Source organism: Argiope bruennichi, chromosome 6, assembly GCF_947563725.1.
Source record: "Argiope bruennichi chromosome 6, qqArgBrue1.1, whole genome shotgun sequence".
Taxonomy (NCBI): domain Eukaryota; kingdom Metazoa; phylum Arthropoda; class Arachnida; order Araneae; family Araneidae; genus Argiope; species Argiope bruennichi.
Window position 1 is genome coordinate 99120355 of NC_079156.1, and position 16025 is coordinate 99136379.

Consider the following 16025-nt stretch of genomic DNA (forward strand, 5'->3'; position numbering starts at 1 on the left):
ACGGAGCGAATTTAAATATTTTCTTATTAGGTAAAAGAGAGGAGGAAGGAATTGATGATTTTTTCCGAGGAGGAAAAAAAGGAGATATTTCTTGTTTTCGCCTCATCTCCGACAACTTTTTATGGATGTATATTGAGTTTTATAGATGTTGACATTCAATTTATTGAATACTTAAGTTGTTAGATTAATCACGTAAAAAATATGATTTTTTTTTTTTTTTTGCACACAGGGGGAAAAAATAAGTTATGCAATTTTTTTTAATGGAATTGTTGCTTTTTCATTTTTATTTGATGGGGAGATCGTACCAAGAACAACAAAATTTTCTTCCATTTCTTAGAAAGATTTAAAATATTTGTTGCTTAGTTATAAGAGGGTTTAATTTAGTTTATCTTAGTTTAGTTATATTAACATCCCGTTTCAAAGCAATACAACGGCTATTTTTGGGACGGACCTCGTAATTTTGAACCGCCGTAAGATAAGCTGGTACCCCCCTCCCCTTCTCCACACCACACCAGCGGGAGGACGTTTGGCCCAGACGAATTTAACATGAATGGATTTAAATGGAGTCAAAAAGTAAAGAAACATTTAAGAAAAGGTGCATTTATTCTAATGACAGAAAACTGAAACATACATTATTTTACCACAAAACCACCCTGTACTTCAACACACATATCCCAACGTTTCACTTATTCCCTAGGAAAAAAAAAAGTTGTTCGGTTGTATATGTAACAAATTTTGCACTGAATCAATGACTTTTTCATCGGTTACAAATTTTCTTCCCCTTTGCGTTTTCTTCAGTGGTCCAGATATATGAAAATCGCTTGGAGCCAAGTCTAGACTGGTCCTGGTCTTTCAAATTTTCCTCAGTGGTTGACGTCAATGGTTGCCCGATCTTTCGTCATCACATAAAGAAGTTATTCCCTGCTTGAAGTGCTCTATCCACTCATAGACCTTGCTTCGCGACAAACAGCTGTCACCATACTGCGCTTGCATTCGACGAATAATTCCCGCATGTTAACACCTTCAGAAACTTCCTTATTGTTTCGGCCGTCTGTTGAGCAGAATGTGGCCAGACGTTATCTTTCTCAGGACGACACCTTTTAGCGATTTTCCGTGACGTTTGGATCCGATTGCAGGTTTCAGTTTAGTTCTCAATACATTACAATAGTTCCAAATGTTCACAATTCCACCTCTGTTTATTTCATCTCAAAAGTCACTACTTTTATATTAATCAAATTATTACTGCACATGGAACTTTTAGGGCTCATCAAGCAAGGCTCTTTGGTAAATCGGCTGTTTGCATTTGTGGAAGTGACACAGGAACAATTTTACATGTGTTAAATTATTGTGATCTTTGGAGTGATATTCGGAGTCAATGGCCAAGAGAATGGAGCACTATGGAACTTGAAATGATGATACTCTGATTTAAGTAAGAATTTAATGTGATATCACTGCAGTGGTCTACTAGTACATTAACTATTTATTGTATAGAATCTAAGTACTGTTAGATTTTAATCAGTATTGGCACGGTGATAGTGGGTTAAATTTATTTTCATATGGTCTGATGGAAAAAGAAAGTTGCAAGAGTTAGTCCTGCGCCATTGTGCTGGGTGGGGTTGCCTTGCGGCGACCCATCGTTTTATCCGAGTGGCTTCGGCTGGGGCGGACTGTAGATATGTCTTATCCTACTGATACCTTCTCAAGAGTTCACTTAGCCAGTTCACTACACCTTACATCTCCGAGAATAATGTTAGTATAATTTACTTAACGTTTGTTGATGATGGGTGTTATATTCGACGAATAATTTTAGGAGGTTTAATACATTTTTCAAATAAAAGTGAATCACTTCCCTCATTTCCTCCTTGGTGCACATCTACAAGGGCGCTGTCATGTTTAATGATCTGCTCCACTCCAACGAATGATGCAGGAATAAGAGTGACACGCTGTACATAACTGTTGCCGATTGCACTGTTGCATTCGATGCTGAATATTAGCAATGTTACTGCACCCTGAAAAGAAGAATTGCAAAAGTCCCTTTACTTTTTGATTTACCCTCGTATTATTGTACTATTTTAAAACAACAATTGTATTACTCTATTGATCATTCCTTATGTAAAATTTAAATCAGTATTTTTTAATTTTTATTTACTTTGTTTCATTCACTTTTCACTTAATGCGCTTACGCATGTAGTACAAGCTGAAAGACTGACAAACTTTCCATAGATAGATTTCGGTCAAAATCAGGTAAATTTCTATAGAAATCTTTGAGTCATCGTGCCTACAAGAAAATTGCTAGTTTCTAATTTGTTTCTTTCGGTCTTTGAATCTCGCTAGTTTGGCGAGATTCTTGCCAAAATAGCGAGATTATCAAATTCTTGAGATCGAATTTTCAACAATTATAATCTTTTTTGTTTTATTAAAGAAATAAGTAACTGGCATTATAGGTTTGATAAATTTACATAAAATAATTTGCACACATGTTAAACAATGTGTTTACACAAGTAATACAAACTAAGAGACTGACAAACTCTCCATTGATGGATTTCGTTCTAAATTAGATAAAATTTTACAATTTCGATGGAAAAGCTACATGATTTGTTACATTTTTGAGTTATTGTTCCGACAAGAAAATTAATTTCTAAATGGTGTCTTTCGGTCTATGAATGTCTCCAAAATGGCGCGATTCATCACATTCTCGGGGTCAAATTTCCGACTATCATAATACATTTTGACTGCTTCATAAAATAAAAGATAATTGGCATCATACATTTGGCGCATTCACGGAAACATGAACTGACTACAATATCTTGCTTTTCCAAGAGCAACATTTTCATTCCAAAGTTTCACAAAAGCCACAAACTAAAAATGTTGCGTGATCACAGCGTATTGCGCTTATCGTTGATGAATTGAGCAGGTGCAGAATCTGCAAAACAACTTTTAATCACTGATAGTATCATAATAGCTTCGTATGTGACTAAACGATGAGTATTTAACAAAGTAACTTTTTTGACATGTGAATTGGATTAAGATATTCTTGCCACGCCAACAGATGCCGAAGAAGATGATTTTAATGCCCCTTCAAGCAGATAAATTGTTTAGATAGAATTATTTAATGCATCGTGTGTGTCATTTCAGACAACAAAATTAAGCAAAATTTATGATCCGCTGATAATTCTAATTAATAGTAACAATTCATCGTCTCTTTCACCCTCGCTTCTATTACTAAAAAGTAGTTCGATTACTGGAAATAGATGCAAACAATTAAAATTAGATGGACTTTTTCTTTTAGAACGCTCGATTTAGATAATAGAGAAGGTCATTACAGACTGAATAGTGAAGATGAACGCTGAATTTTAAAGTTTGCTTTTGGAATGAATTTATAATTGCTGTCCTTGAATATTAATCGCATAATATTTCAAATAAAAATGAAAGGCACAGATTGTTATTAAAAACATAGTTTTATCTAAACAGATAAGTAGACAAAGTTATTCTAAGAATTAGTGGACAAAATAGGTGTACTATTGAAATTCAGCACTTTTTCTATAAGGATATTTACTTTAAATTCATTTGTAGCTTTCAAATATTGAATTATTAAACTTAACAGTGGATTTAATTATTTTGAATTATCAAATTTAACATTGAATTTAATTATTTTTAAATATCAAATTTAACATTGAATCTAATTATTTTGAATTATCAAATTTAACATTGAATTTACTTATTTTGAAATATCAAATTTAACATTGAATCTAATTATTTTGAATGATCAAATTTAACATTGAATTTAATTATTTTTAAATATCAAATTTAACATTGAATCTAATTATTTTGAATTATCAAATTTAACATTGAATTTAATTATTTTTAAATATCAAATTTAACATTGAATCTAATTATTTTGAATTATCAAATTTAACATTGAATTTACTTATTTTGAAATATCAAATTTAACATTGAATCTAATTATTTTGAATGATCAAATTTAACATTGAATTTAATTATTTTGAATGATCAAATTTAACATTGAATATAATTATTTTGGATTATCAAATTTAACATTGAATTGAATTATTTTGAAATATCAAATTTAACATTGAATCTAATTATTTTGAATTATCAAATTTAACATTGAATTTACTTATTTTGAAATATCAAATTTAACATTGAATCTAATTATTTTGAATGATCAAATTTAACATTGAATTTAATTATTTTGAATGATCAAATTTAACATTGAATATAATTATTTTGGATTATCAAATTTAACATTGAATCTAATTATTTTGAAATATCAAATTTAACATTGAATCTAATTATTTTGAATTAATAATTTCAATTCTTAAAAATCTCAATTTTTATCACATTATTTAGAAAATAAAAAGGAATGAAGGATACAGGATTTTTAAAAAGTGGATTTCATACAAAACCAAGCCAGGACAAAGTTCGTGGATGGATAAATTATTCGGTAAATAATACGGATTATTAAAGCTCAATATATTCTTTCTGTGAAGGCACTTAATTTAGGTAATTGTACAGGTCTCTAAATACTGGATTGCCAAGTTGAGCTAATTTTTCTCTGATATGAATATACAATTTCTGTCCTACAATAGTAATTAATCGCGTTATATTTCAAATAAAAATGAAGGGTACATGATATTTGTTATTAAAAATATAGTTTTTTATAAAGAGGAAGGGAGACAGAGTTATCAGACGAATTAGGGAACCAAATATGTGGACAATTGAAATTCAATATTCTTTATATGAGAACACTTTTATTAGATTAATCTGTTATAATGAAATATTGAATTATCAACTTAACACTGAATTACATTATTTTTAATAAATAATTTCTGTTCTTGAAAATCCATTTTTTCCCACTTTTTTTCAAAAATAAAAAAAAGGAAAAATACAGGATTTTTGTTATTAAAAATTAAGTCTCATAAAAAATACGCTCAGATAAAATCAGTGAATATATGAATTAATTGGCAAATAATGCGGATTATTCAAGTTTAATACATTCTTTCTGTGAAGGCACTTAATTTAGATAATTGTATAGGTCTCTAAATACTGGATTGTCAAGTTGAACTCGAAGTTTTAATTTTTCTCGGGCACGAATTTATAATTTCTGTCCTTCGATATTATTTAATCCCATTATATTTCAAATAAGAACAAAGTTAACAGGATCGTTTTTATTAAAAATTTAGTTTTTGTAAACAGATAGGGAGACAAAATTATTGGAAGATTTTGTGGAAAAAAATGTGTGGTCTGCAGAAATTCAATATTCTTTCTATGAGAACACTTACCTTACATTAATTTGTAACAATCAAATATTGAATTATCAAATTTAACACTGAATTTAATTATTTTGAATAAATAATTCCATTTTGAAATTCAAGATTTTTTTAAAAAAAATTCTGAAATAAAAAAGAAAGTAAGGAACACCTTTTTTTAAAATTAAAAATTAGGTTTAATATAAAAATACGTGGGGACAAATTTAATGAATGGGCGGATTAGTTGGCAAAATTATGGTTATTAGGTTTGATTTCGAATTAATGAAAAAAAATTCAATTTTAAAAGGCTGTTTTGAAATTTGTTAATGTAAATAGAGACAAGAAATAAATTTCGAATTATCATTGAATTCAAAATCAAAACATTCGTATTAACCAACTTCTATTTCACACACAAAAATAAGGCAGCAATTAAAAATGGGATGATTTTTTATACTCTGCTACATTTCGTTGACAAAGAAAAAATGAATTCATATTTTCATAAAAATTCCTTTCTAAAATATAGTAGTTTCAAAAACAAATAATTAAAATGTTACTTTTATCTTAAAGTAACCAAATAATGTGTCAAATAAAAACTGATATCCCATACATTAAAAAAAAAAAAATATGATTTGTAATTTTTTTGAAATTGATGTGCTTTCAGCGTCATATAATAAAAGTTATTATTATTTTCGATAACTTCAACGAATATCATTAATTCCGTTAAATTTGTCAATATTAAATTTTTGCCTCCTTTTTTGCATACAAGTTTATTATCTGTAGAATACTTATAGGTCAATAATATAAGAAAAGTCGCAAAACATAAACATTTAGAAGATATGTGCAAAAGTTGGATACATCATATCCTCAAATTTCTACAACAATTTGTTTAATTTAGGTTCAAGAATCCTGCAATAGTAAATAATATGCAATTAAATATAAATAGGAAGCAATTTCTAATTCTTTTCTAATATTTTCTAATATTCTAATATTTGTTATATATATGTAACATATATATAACAAATTTCTAATATTTGTTATATATATGTTACATATTTTTGGTTGAAGCAGTGTGCAGGTTTGAAGACATAGACGAGACGTTGTATTTTTAATTCTCTTTTATATCGATCTCGGGAAAGCAATTTATTTTCAAGTAGACGCAGAGCGGCACAAAAGCCGAAGTAAGAAAAAAGCAAAAAGGGACGAAACAAATGATCACTAGTCTTATATAACATAGGATTTCCGGCCACGAGCCGATGGAATACATGTTTTGACCTTTGACACACTTTCAAGGGCACCAAAGGTATCACTTTCATTTGATACGTTGTACTGATGGCGCATTATTTTTACAATGGAATTAATTAAACCGAAAGAGGAATCGGATCAAGAAATAAGAAAATATTTTTAGAATGAAGTTACAATGGGCTAAATTAAGATGGAATCTTGGAAATTAATTAAATTGAAACTATAATTAAAATATCATTACACACACACACACACACACACACACACACACACACACACACACACACACACACACACACACACACACATATATATATATATATATATATATATATATATATATATATATATATATAAAAGAGCCTTAATCTAATCTTGCAATACATTGCTTTTTGGAACACAATATTTTCAAAAACAAGATATTCATATCTTAATTTTTTTCTTGAGAATCAATTTATCAAATATAAGAATGAATCTCTATATGTTGTAAGAAGTATGATTTATGGCACTTTAGGATTCAATTCGCTCTCAGAACGTTATGAAGGCGCGTTATCTTTATTGTTGACAATCTAAGAGGGCCATAGTAACGCTGGGAAATCAATATTCAATTGTTGACGTGATTTTTCATTCAGATACATTTATCCTCACATTTTTAAACAATCTTGTACGCGAAAAAAATCCATAGGAAGTAATTACTTAAAGTTCAGGATGATGTGTTTTTTCACAGGACAATCTATAGTTTCCTTTCAAAATTTCATGATTACCGCAACTAAATTGACAGAAGAGGCCGACTTTCACAAAGGTGTTTTGGATTGCCCCTGTGTCACGGATGATATAGCTTTGTTGAATTATCGATCAAGTTAATAGCGTGTGGAACAATATTATTCTTTAATTTCTGACACTTCACTCATTCAATGAGCAGCGTGTGTAAATGAAAACTGTTTTGGTTGTCTGAGGTGCTGAAGCAAATCGAAAACAAAATTGTTTTTATCGAACATCGTTTGGTTGAATTATTAGGTAACTTATGGAAAAATTGAAATTGAGGCATTTTTTTTTATTGAAAAGCAGATGAGTTGGATATAGCTACAATGATCTGTTGAACAATATTACTGTTTCATTTCTGACATTTTACTGGTTTAACAAGCTGCGCATGTAAATGAAAATTGTTTTGGTTGTCTAAAGTGTTAAAGCAAATCGAAAACAAAATTATTTTTATCGACCATCGACTGGCAGAAATAAAATTAAGGGACTATTATTATTATTATTTTATTGAAAAGCAGATGAGTTGAAAATTGCTATAATGATATGTATGGTGTACAATACTACTTTTTTTTATTTCTGATATTTTACTAATTAAAAGAACAGCGCATGTAACTGATAATAGTTTTGATTGTCTAAGTTGAAGTAAATCGAAAATAAAATTATTTTTATCGAACAGAGTTTATCCAAATGTTAGGTAACATATAAACAGAAACAAATTAAGACATTCCTTATTGAAAAGCAGACGAGTTGAAGAATGCCATAATGCTGCCTGGAACGATTTAATTTCTGATATTTTATTCATGTGTAAATGAAAACTGTTTTAATTGTTTTATATGTTGAAGTAAACAGAAAATAAAATTGTTTCTAATTAATACCATTTGCATGAGTTGTTGAGCAACTTAAGAACTGAAAATAAAGCAGAACTTTTCTTATTAAAAAGTAGATAGCTTGGTAATAACTACAAATTTAGAATAGTGAAAAAACAAAGGTTTCTAAAGCTAACTAATACTTTTTTCTTATTTTCTCGCTTATAAATTATGCAAAAAAGTACAGTAAAGTTTTATCTATAATTTTTTACCCGAATTTATACATTTCTATCAAAGTTTGGGTGAAATACATTCGCCGACAGTTTCGCTGTTTGTTTGAATGCAAGCGAATACGGTAGATGCAAAACATAAAGAACTAGATAAATAAAATTAGGTAGAAACTTTTAGCAACTAAAATGTATTGAATTTTAAATGAAATCAGTGACCATTTGCCAATCTGCTTATTCATTTGCCTCTAAATGCAATAAAACAAAAATGACTTATGAGCATTAGTTGCCTTATGAATATTATTATTTAGAAATATGAATATTTGTATATTGTTATTAAAATTTTAGATGTCTCCATCAAATGTCTCCATGTCAACATTGATTGGAATCGGCCTTAAAAGAATAAGCGTCCGAAAAGCATATACCGTTTTCTTCGCTATAATATTTTTCTTGAAATTCTCATCGGCAGAGCTCTGAAAAAAAATTCAAAAGGAAAATTTTGAAATTGAAGTTTTTAATTTAAAATAAATTTCTAATTGAAATTTTTAATGAAAATGCATTTTAGAAATTGTACCTTCATTAATGCCCTACGAAGTAGAAAATAATCTTTTAATCAAAAATATGGATGTCCAAACATAATTGCACATGTATAAGAGTTTACGTATTACGTAAATAATCTAATATAATGGAAATTTTTTAGAGTAATTATATATTTAAATATTTTTAAAAAATATTCATGAATTCTTTTTCTCGTAATATTTTTTGTGGTTTTTATTGTACTTGTATTTTTTCTAAGCTATAGGAATTTTAAATTCTGACTCTTTAATTTATATACGAGTAGTGAATGAATGACGAAACTTTGATGAAATAATTAAAACGTAGATATCTTTCCGATTTGCTCTCGTCTGTCATGAAAAAAAATTATGAAAACTAATTTTTCCTTTAATTTTATGATCTCAAAATTAAAATCTGATAATTCTTTTGAGATCTCGGAATTTAAAAAATTCAGCTTTAAATGAATTATATATTTAAGATGGGTTAACATTTCAACAGCAACTTTAACTATTATCATTAAATGAATTATTCTTTCTTGAGGGTAGATACAGATTACAGTGATGTTTCCAAAATAACCGTATTGTTAAAAGTTATTTTCCTTTAGGTATGTAAGCAGAATGGTAATATTTCTCTTGAATTGCTACTTGGGTTTTTGACTGACCATTATTTGCTAGGAAAGTAACAAAAAAAAAACTATTACGTTATCTCTTTCAATACTGAAACGCCCGAAACATTAATTCCTTTTAAATATCCTCGAACAGACATCGACCAAACAAACCTTTCTTTTACATATCAACCTCTTAGAAATATGATCTAAAATTGCGGTTCTCAAAAGGATAGAAAATTTCTTTTATCTACGAAAGAAAAATTCAGATGTTTCTGTATTCTGTTTCTGTAAGAACACTTAGAGTCTTAAGTATCAAAGGGTTAAAGCATCAATAACCTGTTTAATGAATATTTTTATACAAATATATTCATTCTTCCTGAGATATAACAATAAGGAATATTGTGTGATTATTATAGGAAAATATAACGGACACATTTTTTTTTTTTTGCCATGATTAGCGTACTTTTAAATTACAATTCAAAAACATTGAAGAATGTTTAGAATTGATACTTTTTCAATCTAACAGATTGTTTAACCATCCTTTAGATAAACGCTAAATATACTGATGCAAACCGAATATATTATTGAGGCACAATTGAATGCTATATATCTCCAGGAATATGTATAGACATTTTATGTTCTACTTTTCAATTTGATGAAAATCGCCCCCCCCCCAAGTGAGGATTTTATTATAAACTTCTCAATTTCGTGGCAATTTCTAATTAGCTATTATTTTCTTAAGTTAAAACTATTTACTGAATTAAATAATCATTGAAATTTTTAGTTTGAATTAACGACACAAAAGCCAGATTTGGTCATTCGACATCATGGGTTAAAAAAAAAGAAAGAAAGACAAGGAACTAAAATATTTCATTTAGAATACAAAATGAGGAAATCGCAGTCATTACAAACGGATAATTAAACTAATTAATGGGAGAAGCTAGACACTCACTTTTTTGTGTGCCACAAGGGTGGGAAGAACCAACCACCATGCAGGAAGCTTCTCATCCTCAATTATGAGGTGTCCCGCAGTCGGACTAATTCATGTAGTATAAATTTTGCTTGTCTGTAAAACAAAATCAAATACATCTATCCACGTCATGCAGTGTAACAATTGAATAGATTCACAATAGGAAGGATTATTTATAGAAATCATTATTTTCTTCATATTCGATTACCTTTTGTAATTTTATCTCTTTTTCCAAAAAGCTATACATGGAAAGCCAATTTAATATCACAAAAAAATTACTTTCTTCGTTTACGAGCTATAAACTAAAATATTTCGAAATTATATATTATTATACATTATGAAAACCGTTTAAAATTCATTTTTAAACTAATTTTTTCGCGTTTCAAATAAAGTGAGAGTCAAATAAATCTGAATGTCTATTCTTGTTTTTAACTTTTTTTTTTCTTATCGTCTTTGGAAACCCATTCAAATAAAGTTGAATTTTATTATAAAATTCATAATTTTAAGTCAGTTATCTTTCTCTCAATTTACTTTTTGTGATTACTACAAAAAAAAAAAAAGTATAATTTTATATTTTACAAATTTTTTTGTAGAGAAACACTGACAGGTATATATCATCACTAATAAATTTCAACCTCAGAAATGGTCGTATATCGTACTTAGAAAGAGCGATAAATATTGAATAAATTTATCTACGGTAATTTAGAGTAATACTAACTTATACTCTATAAACGGATTATTTGTTACAGGTCTAAGTTTTGGCTAATTATATTAAGGTTATAAACAAAACACTGAACAACCGAGTGTCCACTGCACGAAGTTTCTTCCATAATCAATCTATGATACAATGTTCAGCAATAAATTCTTAGAATATCGGGCTCAATCCCAGAATTTCCTGGCACACACTCAGAAAGCCACCAGTTACATGACCAGAGTCTATCTTTATTCCGTTTGTTTCAAAATGCCGAGGTGAACACTTTTCACCGATTGTACTTCGCTAAGGAGTGATATGCAGTATGATGAGGTGGTTTTGCGCTTCCTCATTCCACATATAATATGAATTCACCCTATTACTAAATGTAAACATCTCCTCCTTTCATCCTTCCTCTTACACCTTTTTGACGAAATAGAAACCTCATGACGCATGCGCAAAAGTGCGGAGAGGTTCTGAATCCGAGAATGAAAAGTATCTGAACATAAACTGAGATAGCATTTAATATATATTTTGTACTTATAAGGAAATGTGCGTTAAAAGGATACGTTTCAGAAAGCATAATGTAGAAATTACTTATGCTTTTAATTTGGAGCACTTTTTCATAAATAAATTATTTTCAAACTTTCTAACTGTAGTTTAATATTGTTTACTCACAAAATAATACATACACTTTACTCTCAAAATTCTTGTAATCTATCGTAACTGAACTCTTTCCAATGGTAGCGATAGTATTGTTTACCTGCAAAACAACATTACATTCTTTTACTCTCAGCATTTGACTACATTGTTGGACATTTTATCATAACTGCATAAATTCGAAAGTTCTTCGAATGGTAGCATGATGTATAAGCATGGCGTAGAAATTTCCTATTTTTCTTAGATTATTTGGAGTATTTTTCAAAAATGAATCATTTTCTAACCTTTTCTAACTGTAGTTTAATATTGTTTACCCACGAAATAATACAGGGTGCCCCACAAGATGTGCAGCGTCTAACATTCCCAGATTCGGATAGAATATGTTATGACGAATATTTTGTTGTATAACATCTGGGGTCCCGGAATATAGCGTCATAGTCTAATTAATGTACGAAGCTTGTGTTATGAAAAATTAAAAAAATGAAAAAAGGTGAAAATCAATGTTTATTGAGAATTTTCAATACAACAGATTTTAGAAATGTCGGTCGTTCGAACAAATGACATGACGAAGTCTGGAATCGAAATTCGCAGTTGTTTTCTGCAAAACAAGTGTTCCAATTTCCTTGACCTCGGTTTTAATTGCTGTTCTCAAGTCGTCCAATGTTAAGGCCTATGTGAGATACACTGTGTCTTTCAAAAATAAAAAAAAAAGAAGTCGTCTGGGTTAAGATCTGGGGAATAAGGTGGCCACTCTATAACATTGTCTGTTTTCGTAATAGAATCCAGTACGATCAGTCTATAGTGAAAATGTTCCACTAAGAGATTGAAGTTTCGCTGAGTGCCGTGAGCACCATCTTGTATAAACCAATAATTGCTTATCCTTCTTACGTAATTTTCTTTATCGTCGTGGCTCCGTTTATGTTGTGGTGACAATAATCATCTGGGGAAACTTCCATGTTGTGTAACTGCCGTATGCATCATCATTTGGAACACAAACTGTCTTATTAGTAATTAATGTTCTTCGTGTAATTAGACTACGACGCTATATTCGGGGACCCCACATGTTATACACCAAAATACCCGTCTTGATGTGTAAATATTTGATTCTGCATACCTTGTGGGACACCCTGTGCATATACTTTACTCTCAGAATTTTTGTAATACATCGTAAACGAACACTTTAAAATGGTAGCGATAGTATTGTTTACCTGCAAAACAACATTATGGGCTTTTACACTCAAAATTCACTATATTGGGGACATTTTATCATAACCAAATAGTTACCAAAGTTCTTCTAACGGTAACATGATGTAGAAATTTCTTATTTTTCTTAGTGTATTTGGAGTATTTTTTCAAAAATGAATTATTTCCAAGCCTTTTCTAACTGTAGTTTAATATTGTTTACCCACAAAATAATACATACACTTTACTCTCAGAATTCTTGTAATCTATCGTAACCGAACTCTTTCCAATGGTAGCGATAGTATTGTTTACCTGCAAAACAATATTACGTGCTTTTACTCTCACCATTTCACTATATTGAGGGACATTTTAACGTAACTGAATAATTTCCAAAGTTCTTCTAACAGTAGCATTAATATTATTTGCCAGTAAAATAACATTACACTTTTACCCTGACAATTTCACTATAATGTGTGAACTGATATCTATAAACCAACACGCAACTGACTAGCCGACAAAAAACACTTACTTCTGCACGATAGTCGAAAAACCTATTTCCTTCCTGAATAATTTCTTTCCAATTCGATTATTTTTTGTTAGCTTTTTATTATTTATCTCTTTGCCCCAAAGGCTGCATATAGTGGGCAAGTTAATTTCATTTAAAATCACAACTTTCAGCAGTTACAAACCATTCCCTCAAGTATCTCGGCAACAGCATATTAATAAACATTATCGGAAACCCGTTTAAATTCTGCTTTTTACCATTTATTGGCGTATCGAATAAATGACGTGACACCAGTAATTATGCTAAACGCGAGACGCATGTCTGCCTACAGGTGACAGAGCTGACACCAAGTACTTAACTGTGGCGTTTTCTTCTGAATCTGATTTTCGTTTCCTTTTTTTTCTTTTTGTCTTGCTTTCTATTTATTTCCTGTTCTTTTCTGATCTGTTCCTTGCATGACGTGTGGTGTTGAAAGTTCGGAGTGTTATTATTTATTTACCTATTTCTTGCCAAGCGTTCGTGTTGTGTGAACTGTCGAAAAGCAGGCTTGGAACACGCACGGGGGAAACGGCAGCGACCATGTTTGATTCGGTTTTCATTAACTCTTCAAGAATCAGTAGGCTTTGTTTTAAACTGCAATGACATTTTCGGTTTGTTTTTAGAAAAAAAAAAAAAATGCATGGATACTAGATAAGATCGAGTTATCTAAAACCCATGTAGTGTTATTGGTAACAATTTTGAATCGAATTCTTATGTGTGTCGAATATCCTATTTATTTGCTGCCATTTAAGTGAAAATATTTATAATTATTTCAAGAAGATACTATTTTGATAAAGAAGTTAAATGCGTAATGTTACAGATTAAAGCATAGCATGACTGAGAAGCATGATGACTGTGGTTTCTTTAGACATTGTTATTCGAAAATTAATTGGCAAATATGTGATTTAGAAAATGATTGTTTACCTTAGTGTGGCTGGTTTCTTTAAATATTTCTATGGGGAAAAGGAGGGGAAAGAAAAGAGAGATGGTGGTTACTATTCACGAAATACAAATATTAGGCAGCGTTTCCTAAAGGTACTTCTACTTTGGGACATTTAGTCCCAAATAATAGAAAATAATAGAATGTCTAGTCCGGAAAGTCTTACTCTATAAATTTCCGACCTCCAACCTCTTTAGAGGCCACGGTGGCCTGGTGGTAAGGTCTCGGCTTCGGAATCGGAGGGTTTCAGGTTCGAGACCGATTCCACCGAAGAACCGTCGTGTAAGGGGGTCTATTGCACGTTAAATCCGTCCTGACCAATCGTCCTCCCGCTGGTGTGATGTGGTGTGGAGAGGTGGGTGCCAGCTCAGGCGTCGTCCTCGTTATCTGACCGTGGTTCAAAATTACGAGGTCCGTCCCAAAATAGTCCTAGTGTTGCTTAAAATGGGACGTTAATATAACTAAACTAAGCTCAACCCCTTTAAATTTAAGTAAAACTTTTATTTAAATTTATAGGAGCTTAAGGTCTCTTTGCCTATCAGAAAATATTTCATTTGTTGAATCTTATGAGTCCTCAAGTAGCTAACTTGACTCGAAGTGTTACGTCAAGTGATATAGGAACAGCATTTTAATTTGACTTATAAATTAAAATTCTTGTTTTTATAAAGTTCAGTTTCTAAAGGATTAAAAAAAAGAGAGGGTCAGTTTTTTTTATGCTTTATACCCAATTATATATTTGCTGGAATATTGAAAAATAATTGTTTTATAATTTTATGAATTATATATTTTGTTGAATTTTGAAGGATTAAACTTTAACGCTTTCTTTCCCATAATTACTGTTGGGGAATATTGAACAATTGGTTTTTATAGTATTTTTAATTGTAATATGAATCAATGTTAAAGGATTAGTTTTCGTTGATTTCTGCGGAATTTTTAGTGCTGTAGGAATGTTGGACAGTAATTTTATAACAATATTTTTATTATAATATTGAAAAATGTTGGAAGATTACTTTTTAATGCTTTCTGTACAATTTCTTCTTTCGATGGGATTGTTAAACAATCGTTTTTATAATATTTTTTATTGTAATATGAGGAATGTTGAAAGATTGATTTTCGATACATGTGTTCTTCCCTCTTATCCGTATTGTGCAAATGTTTGAAAATTATTTTTTAATGAATTTTTTTATATTGTTCATGTTGATGAATGTTTAAAGATTGGTTTTTTATATCGTTCATGTTGATGAATGTTTAAAGATTTGTTTTTTATATCGTTCATGTTGATGAATGTTTAAAGATTGGTTTTTTTATATCGTTCATGTTGATGAATGTTTAAAGATTGGTTTTTTATATCGTTTATGTTGATGAATGTTTAAAGATTGGTTTTTTTATATCGTTCATGTTGATGAATGTTTAAAGATTGGTTTTTTTATATCGTTCATGTTTATGAATGTTTAAAGATTGGTTTTTCTTTAATGATATGCCCACAAACATTCTTGTCATTGAACACTGAATTATTTTTTTTGTTTGATAAATAATTTATTATCCGTTGAATAATGTAAAGACTGGTGT

General features: G+C 29.8%; 1 long non-coding RNA gene across 2 annotated transcripts in view; it reads right to left on the reverse strand.

The window, feature by feature from the left end:
• LOC129972529 (uncharacterized) overlaps window positions 1-16025 on the reverse strand; it is a 183522-nt gene that overhangs the window by 108457 nt on the left and 59040 nt on the right. The window contains exon 2 of one of the 2 annotated variants that reach the window (XR_008784869.1): window positions 10422-10535. The exons of the other annotated variant lie outside the window; for it this stretch is intronic. This is a non-coding gene — a long non-coding RNA (uncharacterized LOC129972529). The remainder of the gene's footprint in view (window positions 1-10421; window positions 10536-16025) is intronic. 2 annotated transcript variants of the gene reach the window in all.